Source organism: Lissotriton helveticus, chromosome 10 (genome assembly GCF_964261635.1).
Source record: "Lissotriton helveticus chromosome 10, aLisHel1.1, whole genome shotgun sequence".
Lineage (NCBI taxonomy): Eukaryota > Metazoa > Chordata > Amphibia > Caudata > Salamandridae > Lissotriton > Lissotriton helveticus.
The window spans coordinates 796,702,140-796,710,828 of record NC_136071.1 but is presented as its reverse complement, the minus strand read 5'-3'; the positions used below and the strand labels follow the sequence as shown (position 1 = coordinate 796,710,828).

General features: G+C 42.7%; 1 long non-coding RNA gene across 1 annotated transcript; it reads left to right on the top strand.

Moving 5' to 3' along the window:
• The first annotated feature begins 4,609 nt into the window (after nucleotides 1-4,609).
• On the top strand, nucleotides 4,610-7,911 carry LOC144785489 (uncharacterized). Its single transcript, XR_013601924.1, has 3 exons — nucleotides 4,610-4,697; nucleotides 5,215-5,631; nucleotides 7,794-7,911. It is a non-coding gene; the product is annotated as an uncharacterized LOC144785489 (long non-coding RNA).
• Nucleotides 7,912-8,689: the final 778 nt, after the last annotated feature.

Here is an 8,689-nt window from a genome sequence, read left to right as displayed (position 1 = left end):
GCGGCGATGGCACAGGGAGAGAGTTGACCTAGACCAGAGGTCTTACTTGCGCTCCCTCGCTGCGGCCGCCATTAAGTAGGGGTGGGGGAGGGGGGAGGGACGAGAGGCTGGGAGGTGGAAACAGGGGCTGTCCGGGGGAGGGGCCACAGGAGCAGCAGCGCAGGAACAATGGGTAAGACAACGAAAAGAAAAATTAAAGAAACGGGGCAGAAGAACAGGCGACAACTATGGGCTACAAAAAGAAAAAAGTTGCATTTTAAATAACGGTGGTGTGAGAACAGGCGACGGCTAAGGGCAGCAGGCAAGGGCAGAACGTGGAGTGAGCAGAGGGCAGACAGGATCCTAGGCAGGCTGGATCAGGCAGCAGAGCGGGTAGAAGGTGCAAATCTCACCAGGATGTGGTCAGGAGGACTGAGGAGTAGCAACGGCACAGCGGAGCTGCTGGGGAGGGAGTCCACCTAAACCATAGGGTCTTACTTGGCGCTCCCCTGTAGCGGCCGCCATTAAGTAGGGGAAGGGGAGGGACTAGAGGCTGCAGCAGGGGCAGTCTGGGGGAGAGGGGCCACAGGGGCAGCAGCGATGGGAACAATGGTAAAGACAAAAAAAAGAAAAATTAAATAAACGGTGGCGGGAGAATGGGTGATTGCTAAGGGCTGCAAAAATGAAAAAGTTGAATTTTAAATAACGTGTCAGGAGAACAGGTGATGGCCAAGGGCTGCAGGCAAGGCCATGATGTGGAGTGAGCAGAGGGCAAGCAGGATCGAGAAACCGGAGCGGGCAGCAGATGCGAACCTCACCAGGATGAGGTCAGGAGGACTGAGGCACCGCCCGCCGCAATGTTAAAAATGCGGGATGCACCCGCCACTGTGGTGGGTGCATCCTAATTCGCCGCACGGGACCTCCGCCATTATGGCGGACGGTCCCTTGCCACGACAGGATGGCGGACGGACACAGTCCTTCCTCCATCCTAATCGGCCCCATATTCTTTACTAAGTGCTAGCGTTCCTCTCATTATTCTGAACAGGCTGTTCCCACTTATCAGACCTGGGGTAATTCTGTAAAACCAAATCAGCTTGAATAGCTCACTTTTCCACCTCATATTACCACATCTAGACAGTTGAATGCTACCTTTGAGTAACCTATTAAAGCATTCAACCAAACCATTCCCTTCAGGATGATAAACAGATGCAGTGTTATGCTTGATGCAGTTAAGCTTTAAGAAATCTTTAAACGCAAAATAGGTAAATTGTGTACCATTGTCAGTAATAATGACATTTGGTAATCCCTCTCGCATGAAGATTCTATCCATTCTGAAAGGGTGATTCCCTCGTGCCCAACATCAAATAGTAATGCAACCATTCATTCTCATCCTGTATATCATTATTCTCATCAGCTAAGGGTAAGGGTAACCTGCTTAAAAAAATCAGCAATCCGATTCTTAACCCCGGGCCAATACACAATATCGTAAGTGAAATCTAGTAATTTCACAGTCATTTTGCTTAATCTGCGGGAGGCATTTTTTAACCCAGACGTAGACAACATTTTCGTGAGGGTTTATGGTTAGTGCGAGGTACAACATGAAAATCCCAAGCATACAATCGAAAATGTCAAAGGCCCATGTGCATGCTAATGTTTTACGTTCTATCACCGAGTATTTTTCTTTGGCAGTGGTGAGGGAACGTGACGCAAAAGCTACCACCCATTCTTTATGTTCTTTATCTCTTTGTGAAAGAACAGTGCTGAGGCCTTTATCACTAGCATCCGTGGATACAATAATTTGACATCTGAGAATAGGTGCATTTGTCAATTTCTTTTTACCTTATCAAAGGATACTTGGCAATCTCTGGACCAAACAAACTTGGCTTTCCCCTTCAAAAGTTGACGTATGTGGTAGGTCTTTTCAGAGAAATTCATTATACATTTCGTATAATATTCCGTGAGACCTAAAAATGCCCTGACCTCATCGTTCCCTGTGGGACTTGGTGCTTTAACAATTGCATCAATATGGCCTTGTCTGGGTTTGATTCCTTCCTTGCTAATCTTTTGACCTAGGTACACGACCTTATTCAATGCAAATTTACATTTGCTGAGTTCCACAGTCACTCCTTTCATTTTCAAACTTTCCAACACTTGATTCAAACGAAGATCGTGTTCAGATTTGTCACTTCCCATTATTAGGATATCATCCTGGAAGAACATCACACCACAAACGACCTCAAAGTTGTTGGTCATAACTCTTTGAAAAAGTGCGGCAGCAGATGCTAATCCAAAAGGTACCCTGGTAAACTGGATGCATCCACATGGTGTTATAAAAGAAGTGTACTTTTTGCTGTTTACATCTAAAGGTATCCGGTGATACGCTGATTTTAGGTCTGTAGTTGAGAACCAACACATCCCTTTGGTAGCAGAAAACATTTAATTGATGCGGGGTAGTGGAAATTCGCCCACTAAAATATTTTTATTGACTACCCTGAGATCAATGCAAAATCTGACCTTGCCTCTGGGACAATTCACAACCAGCAAGGGAAAAACACATTCTGCAGATTCCACAGGTTCAATAATAACTGCAGAAATTAGGTTTTGTAATTCCTTATGTACTTCATCACGTACTGACATGGGTAATGGTCAGGCCTTGTGAATGCATGGAACGGCTGTTGACTTCAATTCAATTGCAAAAACAACAGGTGATGGACTTCAATTCAATAAACAAAATCATTAAGTAAGCCAACCTTGCCCGAAAATACCTTGGGGTAACTTTTAACTAATGATGAACAGTTCATGTCTAAATCATTGATGGATAACACTGGTTCAGCACTGTTTGTATTAAGAATGGTGTCTCAATTTCCCTGGTCCTTCCACTCTAAAACAGCAACAAACAATCCACAGTTGGCTGTTCTATCCTTGTATTGAAAGATTACATTTTTGCATCCAACAAAATCAATTCTATCACCTGTATAACTTTTTGCAATGACCTCCGCCTTGTCCAATTGCGTGCCCAGTTTCTCCACAAAGCGACGTTTCCAAATTTCTTCGCAGACTATTGTGAAAGGTGAACCAGTCTGCTACAACATTTGATTTAACACCAGCCATAACAATCTCACAAATGTATTTCTTAACCCTAATCTTATCAACATCAAGTATGTCGTAATCGATGCAAAACACATACTGGCAGATGCATCAACGTAGCCTTTTGCTGTTCCTAAATAGCGATTTTTAAGGAATCGCTATTTAGGAATAGCAAAAGCCTATGCATATAGGAATCGCTATTAAAATAGCGATTCCTTAACATTCCTTAATTGCTACTCGCAAATTGCTAATCGCAATTAAGGAATGCTGTCCCATTCATTCCTATGGGCCTACAGGTCCATAGGAATGTATTGGAGATTGCATGAGCAATTAGCGAGTACCAGTAGGTACTCGCAAATTGCTCATGCAATTTCAAGGGTGCAAGGGTGTCAAAATGACACCCTGTTGCACCCCTGAAATTGATCTATGCACATATGTTGCACACACACATGCCCTAAGGGCATGTGTGTGCGCAACATGAAATTTTGAAAAATGCACAAAAGTGCTTTTTCAAAGTTTTAGCAAATTACCATGAAGTCCAACTTCATGGTAATTTGCTCCCCCTATTAGCGAATTCGCTATTTTTTTTACTTTCATGCATTGCATTTAAGGTATCTCAATTTAGAGATTCCTTAAATAGCGATTTTTGCATTTGGGATGATGCATCCCAAATGCAAAAATACCGGGAGCAAAGGTGCAGATTCTGAGAATCTGCCCATTTGCTCCCGGTATTTACTTTGATGCATCTGCCAGATAGTTGACATTAGGATTATCACAACCATCAGACTCGTCTGAAGTACTATCATTAACATTGTGTATACATTGTACCTTCTTGTTATAAGAATCAACCCTTCTCCTACACATTTTTGCATAGTGACCAATTAAGCCACAAGATGAACACTTCTGTAACTTTGCCGGTAACTTTTTAAAGTATGCTCTTCAGAACCACAGTGATAAAATCTTCTAGAATTAGAGAGATTCAGACTCAATTCTAGAGGGATTCTTTTTGTTTTCTAAAAAAGGTGAACTTCCCTTGCATATCATTGGATTTGCTATTCTGTTTAGATTCCAGGTTCTTGTTTCTTACAGAACTGACCTTACTGACGAGCTTGACATCCTGGCCATCATCAAGAACAGCCTTGGCACAATGTCCTGTTAATTCCACATTCTTTACTAAAGCAACAACTTCCTTTAAAGGTGACTCCCAATTCACCCAAAACTTATCCTGAATATTGGGATTACTGGCATGCATTATTATTTGGTCACGTATAAATTAATCCTGAAGAGTACCAAATCTGCAAGTGAATGCTAACACCCTCAATGCGGACACATAATCTTCCACAGACTCATTTTTACCCTGTTTACGTTGAGAAAGTTTGTATCTGTCCACTGCTACACAAACAATAGGGAAATTATGTGCATCAAGATCCTCTAGAGCATATGTAAATACATCACCCCCATCCAGTTCTTTTTTTTATTTGGCTATATGTTTTTAGACCTCCTGGACCCAAACAATGCAATAAAACTTTCTCTTTTTTCAGGAATGAAGTCCTCATCTTCAGATGTGTCCATGTAAATGCAGAAATACTCCTTCCATTCCTTCCAGGGTAAAGATGGTTCATCCTTTGACGGTAGGAATGACTGTGGGTTTGTAAGATTCATAAAATTTAAAGCACACATTGTCTCAATCCCCAAGCATGAAAACACACTTATAAATTCCACTCAAGTGTGGTGCTATGTAATTAAGTCACTATTCAACAAATATTCAAACAACCTGTAGCATACGGTTTACCTTTATACCTAGTAGTTTGATAAATTCAAGTTTTAGGACCTGTAATCCTTCTTCTCTTATTATTTTTTATGCAAACTGTGAAAGAGAAAATAAATAAATATAGATATATTTCACCATTAATAGTTACAGAACTGTGATATTCCTTCTGAATGGGCCATAGATTTAAACCAGATTACTGTTCAAAAAGTAAGTTGGCCAGATGGACGCACTTATGCTGACATCTTAGGTTAGAGATGATTGGTGTCAAAATAGCTGAGGAGAAAGCATATGGAGCTACTTGCAATGATAGTGCTGTTTTCGAAGATGGCCGCTTCACACACACATTTATTTTTCTTTCGCCTGTGGGGCGCATCTAGGGAGCGTAGGAGCTGGTAGCTGTGCGTGCTGGATACCTCACTGACCTGACGTCACCATAACATCAAGTGCAGCCCAGGATCAACATTGGTGCGCTCCGCTCAGTTGCACCATACACGTCCACATGTCATAACTCATCAACACTTCCAGCCACAGAAATGAAGATGAGCTACTTGCCTCCGGGATGCATGCTGACTTTGGCGGTGCTTGCATGATTACATCATTCTGCCGAATGTTTTTGATGTAGAAAGAATCAACTAATTATCATGCAAATTCTTTGAAAAACTCGTCTTGAAAGGAAGTAGCGTCTGGGACCGTCTCCGCTCGTTGCCACTTTAGAAATGAAGTTAAAGTGTGCAATGCGGTTCAAAATGAAGATTTATTCAAGTAAGCCCCAGACACATCTGGTTCAAAAGAAGGTAAACTGAATAATGACAAGCAACCGATATTCAACTGACAAGTATGGAATGTGGGGTATGGTGTGACACGCAGTGCCAATGAGGATGGGGAATAGGTATTACATCACATTAGACATTAGCATGTTTATACATCATCACAACAACAGGTTTGCTTTTTGAGCATCTATGCCATGGCCATGTTTAAGTTAGTTGATGTGAGCAGAAATGAGGATTCGGTGCACTAGAGCGCTAACTGCTCTTGAGGAATGGGAATTCAAAATGGCCGACACACAAGGATTGTTCCACCCACAACGTTTCCGTAAAGCAATAGAATGATTAGCAGTCACAGTTCCCAAATCACAAATCCTTTTCCCCCACAAAAAAATCTATTTTAAAAGGTTTTCAAATGATAAGTAAAAACACAGAGTAAAAAACATAACAGCTTGAGCGACCTTAGTCTGTGGAGGAGAGCCAGTATATCCGTGCCATGGCAGTGTTTAAGTACGCTGGTGTGAGGCAGAGATTAGTATTTGGCGCTAGAGCACTAACTGCCCTTGAGAGATGGCAATTCAAAATGGCCTTAGTAAACAATAAGGGGGACAATGAGGGCTTGATAAAGGTCCACCGTACTTGCCCTGGGTAGAACTAGAAAACAAAAGAGGTACGGTGTTCCTGGGTGGCAAGTTGGCCACCTAGGGAGTACTCAAGAGTGGTGGGGAGGTGGGGAGTACCTCCTTTCGGAACTAGGACCCTCACACACCCAGCAAGCTAGGTGTCATGCTTCATCATATGGGTCTGCTCCTCATCGAGTCGGCGCTGCAATGCTTGACGGGCACCCATAAAGAGGCTCTTTATCGGAGATCTTTTGTTCCTTGCCGTGTAGGTGCCATGGGTGTGAGGGGCCTGGTAAGATTTAGATGTGGTGTGCGGGTTTAAATAGGTAAGGGAATCCTCTATACTTATTTTTATTCTGGAGAGGTCACAACCTAATTAAAAAGTAAAAAGAAGAAGGAGGGCGACTATTTTGTTTTAATCTGAAAAAAAAATTACGCTGTACCCTTAGCGGTCAACTTGTTTCTCACCTATAAAATGTCTCTAATAGATCAGTTGGTGATTCCTCAGGACCTAGTGACTAAATGAAAACTATCTACAGTGTGTGGTGTGGTTTTACATACCACTTCTCTTCTCTCGGTAGGACGTTGCCCCGGAGAAAAGCAGCCAACCTCTTAAAGATTCAAGTGCTGCTTCATCAGACCGCAGCGGAGTATATGGACATTCAACGTGGAGCTGGTAGGTGAGCCGGACTGCTCTGAGTGGGAGCAGCGACACTACGTTGAATGTCCATATACTCCGCTGCGGTCTTATGAAGCAGCACTTGAATCCTTAAGAAGTTGGCTGCTTTTCTCCGTGGCAACGTCCTACCGAGAGAAGAAGTGGTATGTAGAACCACACCACACACTGTAGATAGTTTTCATTTAGTCACTAGGTCCTGAGGAATGGGCAACTGATCTATTAGAGACATTTTATAGGTGAGAAACATGTTAACCACTAAGGGGTAGAGCGTCATTTATGTCAGATTAAAACAAAATAGTCGCCCTCCTACTTCTTTTTACTTTTTAATCAGGTTGTGACCTCTCCAGAATAAAAATAATTATAGAGGATTCCCTTACCTGTTTTAACCCACACACCACATCTACATTTTTCCAGGCCCCTCACACCCACGGCACCTGCACGGCAAGGAACAAAAGATCTCCGATAAAGAGTTTCTTTATGGGTGCCCGTCAAGCATTGCCGGCTCGATGAGGAGCAGACCCATATGATGAAGCATGACACCTAGCTTGCTGGGTGTATGAGGGGCCTAGTACCGAAAGCAGGTATTCCCCACCTCCCCACCACTCTAAGTACTCACCAGGTGGCCAACTTTCCACCCAGGAACACCGTACCTCTGTTGTCTTCTAATTCAAAATGGCCCACACAGAAGGATTGTTCCCCCCACAATTTTCCTGAAAAGCAACATAAATGATTAGCAGTCACAGTTCCTTTCCTTTTCCCCCACACAAAATGCAATTTTAAAACATTTTCAAATGTTTACTAAAAACACACAATAAAAAATGTAATGACTCGAGCAAACTTAGTCTGTTGAGGAGACTTGCTGTTAAGGTTTCTTTTTCCTTTTCCTGTAGGTGTACCTGTGAAGACTGGAAGTGGGTCTGTTCCTGCTGTGTATGCAAGGGTTTAATAGACCCCACTACATGCAACAGTGCTGATCAATGGAGGCGTAGCTTTGGTTGGAGACGGGCCTCAGTGTGTTTCTCCATGCACTCACACGTCCCCTCAGTGCTGGCAACCCAGAGATGGCCAAAAATCCAATGCTTAATGTGCCATCGCTCTCACTGACCCTGCACCTTCCCAGCAGAGTCTTGCGGCTGCTGCCAAATCGACAAGTTTATCTCTTCTGTTTCTCCCTTGGAGGAGAACTTGTTGCTTCTAGCAACCTAATTATCTGAGATTATCCTTAATATGGCATCCAGGGGAGAGTGGTGTATAACATAGCATATCATATGCCCATCATCTCCACTGACATCTAGCTAAGCTTTTTCTAACCACATTCTCTTAATTTCCACATTTCTGTAAGAGTTGGCATGCACTGTTATTTCTACCAGTCAGGTCTCAACAGATGCTAGGAGGCTAGAACACTGCAGAAACCACATGTGCAAAGTGTTCTATAACATGCAAAAGTAGCCTCAACACAAAGAAAAAGTACTGTAGATATTATAAAGGGAGAACACAAACACAAGATACAATCACTGGGAGATGGTTAAAGGTAGCCTGTTGGATCAAGAGTAGTATTCTTTGAACAGATGTGTCTTCAGATGTTTTTTTATTATTTGTGGTATATTGTGTCCTTATATGAAGTTGATAGCAAATGTGTTCCAGATTTTGGGAGCTTGAACAAAAAAGGCTAGCCTTCTGTTTTGATCTTCATCCATTGTTTTGTCCCCAATTGGGCAATATCCATGTTCCTGATCTGATGTTGTCTCCAAGACGTGGCTAGTTTTCTTGGCAGGTAAGCTGTGCT